Source organism: Limulus polyphemus, unplaced genomic scaffold (genome assembly GCF_000517525.1).
Source record: "Limulus polyphemus unplaced genomic scaffold, Limulus_polyphemus-2.1.2 Scaffold10380, whole genome shotgun sequence".
In the NCBI taxonomy this organism is placed as follows: domain Eukaryota; kingdom Metazoa; phylum Arthropoda; class Merostomata; order Xiphosura; family Limulidae; genus Limulus; species Limulus polyphemus.
Genome location: NW_013675990.1, coordinates 9,720 through 13,667, shown reverse-complemented (window position 1 = coordinate 13,667; position 3,948 = coordinate 9,720).

The following is a 3,948-nucleotide window of genomic DNA, read 5'->3' as shown; positions in this document are numbered from 1 at the left end:
ACGTTAACTTCAACAATACTTTCTGACTGCAGTTCAATTACTCACTACCTACACACGTTGTCACGTCACGTTTTGACCATCCTATATATATACAAGACTAACACTATATCTAGTAATCTCCCGACAATTTACGAAGATTCGAGAGAACGAGTGGCGTGACACTAGTCACGTGACCTCGCTGACGCAACAACATGTATATATGCATTCAATTTTTTATTTATTTTTACATATATATACATGCATATATATATTCTCTTCTTTTATTCGATTTTTTCGCCAAGTTGGCCCAATTAGAACGATAACCATTCTACGAACTTTTAATCTTGAACCTCGTGCAGGGTGAAGAAGGATTGTTAATCTTCGAACACTCTTGGTAATTAATAGTTTTTTCTCTAAACTATCAACTTTATATCAAAATAACTGCCATACACCACACACACACACACACACACAGTAACCTGAAAACGAAAGGCAGAAGACTTTCGAAATGTCGTCCTCTATACTTGTGTTTCTACAACAGGCAGTTACCGTCCATTCAACTAAATTAATCGTGTTGGCTGTTGAATTTGATATCATTTTACAACTTCGTAAAATTACTATAAAAATTACGTCCATTCGTTGTTTGCTCTAAATACAGGGAACATAAAATGTAAAAGTTAGACAGCCAGATTCAAACTGAAAGTTTCTCAGTATGCAGAAGAACATGGCAAGAAGATGTTGTTCGTGTGTTTGAAGTGGATGAAAAATCTGTGCGAGAGTGGAGGAAACAACAGCCAAAATTAAAAGAAACACCAAAAACTAAACGGCTATGAGGGGTGAATGTGTGAAGGGGCCAACACTGGAAGAAGATCTGAAGGTTATTTCACAGACAGATGTGGGCCACTCAGTATCCGTGATCCTGATATGCCTCCGAACTCAGCAAATGGTCAAGCAGATGGGTGTCGCCAATTTTACGGGAGCCCCTTCATAGCATTCAAATTCATGAAACGAAACAGACTACCTGTTAGAGCCAGGACGACCATTGGCCAAAATCTACCCGTGGACTGAGAAGCTAAAGCGGAAAGCTTCTCAGAGTTTGTTTAACAGCAGATGTCAGATTTAGACATCCATATACTGTACTTCCTTGGTAACATGAACGAGATGCCCACAACTACGGGACGTGAAAAAATAAATTTCATCATTCTACTATCCTGCTTCGCTGATGGGACCAAAATCAAGCTGATGGTCATCTTCAAAAGAAAAACACTTTCCAAAGAGAATTTCCCCACTGGCATTTTAGTGAGGGCAAACAAAAAAAGCTGAATGAATGAGGATGATATGGAACAGTGGGCTGAAAACTGCTGGCGACGGTGACCAGGGGCCTTCTTCACCAAAAGGAAATTCTTCTTGGTATTTGACTCTATGTCAACCCATAAGTGTGACTCTACCAAGAACAAATTTTCAAAAATTGACGCTGAAATAGCCGTGATCCCTGGATGGCTCACAAAAACTATAGCCACTTCACCTCACCGTAAACAGAGCGTTGAAACTGAAGATCCGGGAGAAATGTATGAGAGAGGGCTTGCACGAATATACAGCCTCTGTGAAAATGAAGAAGGTCAGCTGTGCCAAAGTTTGTCATTGGGTTGTAGAAGCATGGAATGTTGTCAAAGTATCAACCATTTTGAATGTTTTTAAGAAAGTGGGCTGACTTCTGGGGAAGAGGAGGACGAGAGTGATGACGATGTGGATTACAACACACCTATACTTCCAGACTCAGAGCTGCTTCAGCTGTTTCACAGTGACACAGAAGATGAGGACTTTGATGGCTTTACGGAAGACAATTTACCTTTAACTTTGATTTAAATAAAGCATTGCCACGTTGTGAACATACGTTCATATATTTTCATTTGAAAGATGTAATTTAATTTCTTTCTGTCGCAATACCTTGTACAGGGAAAATTGTACTTATTAGGGAAGAAACTGTATTGTTTATTATAGTAATTTAATTATTTCATACCAAATTAGATATATGCATGTAACACGTGCAAAAGAACTGTTATTTAAGATATTGCGATTAAACTTACAAATAAAGCTTGTATCTCATTGATAATTTAACTCAATTCCCCTATGTTTATGTCACATTGTGAAGCCAATCACATGTTAAAGGTTATGGGACGCTATGGGACACATTGAAAGTGAAACCTAATTGTCTTGGAATATGTGAACAATTAATCAAGTCACAATTATAATATATTCAAATGCTGATCAATACAGTCAAAAGTATTTGTATTTATACTGTGTCCTTTGTCCAGAGAATAACTGGGATTGCTAAAAGAAGTACTCATCGGCCGATTGATAAATCGCTCCACGTGTTGAACAAGAACAACACAAACAAATATTTGGAATAAAAAATTGTCGACTTCAGTCTTGAAAAGAACAACAAAAGTAAAAATACCGTATTACCCGCACACGGGGGAACCCCGCAGTTGGAATTTTTGAAATCTAGTTTAGTATATAGACCTCGCGTTATTTGTGCAAAAATACGGTAAATAAAATTCCATGGCAGTAGCTTAGATATCATAATAATAGTAAACTTATACTCAGTGTATTATTTGGTTATGATTGAATATTTTCAATCATTCAGAATGGAATATTTTACAAGTACACAATATTTTGAATATTTTCTTATAATTTTTCAGTAGAAGATGCATATTGCCGAAGATGGAAAGTAACACCAGCTTTGTGCTATTTTGAAATTATGTAATAACTGATACCAGAATAGCTGCTCAAATTCTACAATAATAATTACAGTTAACAATAAAAACTCTTAATTATGAGCAACATGCAAACTACAAAAGTCTTCTGTGAGCACTCTGCCCTAGGTCATCATTTGAGTATCCACACTGCTAATGGTGCTTTTAGGCATTAAGTCACACCTTGCTAGTACTGAGCTTATATCTGGAAGAAACGTCCCAAGAGACAGAAGATTTAAGTGTTATTGGATTTTCATGATCAGAAGGTAAAGGTTGCACTCGTAAAGTAGCTAATACGTGTCAGCTATTGTGTGTAGGAACAGATATCATCAGTCTCACACCTATTTTTTCCCTACGAGACAAGGGCTCTGTTAAGTAATAATCAGACGGTAGTTGGTTAGAGGGTATGCTTTGGCAACAGTGAGCATTATGACTGTATGTGTTGATCAAGTAGAGATCCGATTAAATCTCAAAAACTGAACTATTCACAGTGTTAGGGATACATGTTCTACAGGTGATATAGGCATGAGTACGTGTGATGCCTGCAGAAATGTTGCTTGGCCAAGGTAATGGGTTTTGCACTCTAAAGTTAATTTTAGAACATAGCATGGTTGTACGAGCAGTTATGATCCTTTTTACAACCCACACATCTGCCTGAACCTCTGACCAATTGGGATTAATCTAACCTTACATTTTCAATCCTGACTTTTGCTATTAAAGATCAAATTCTAAATCCTTATGACTATCTTTTCATTCGACTAGCGAGTGGTATTCCGTTCTTTTTTGTTGCCAACTCCTTCAAACATTATCTACAGTTCATCGAGTAGCATAATTACGATAAAATTCAGCACACTCAGGACTCCCTCTTCAATGAGGTCTTGAATTATATAGCTGAACCATGGTCTGACTTTAACTGTGACTGAACCCAAGGATTAAGATGCGTTGGCTGAAATCTTCCAAGACTGGGTAGAACTTGTTGGTCTCGAAGTAAAAGTGGAGATCAAACCTTTACTAAATGCAGTGGTAGTGGAGAAAGAGACAATTTTAACCACCTCAATCTCAGTGGAGTCAAGATTTCAAGAATCCCAGTGGCAAATGAAGCAGGTGTACATATTGGATATTGTGGGTGTTGATGTAAATAATATGTGAAATATTGTATATATTTGCATTGTTTTCTCTTTTGGGATTTATTTTGTTCTATTTCATTACTTAT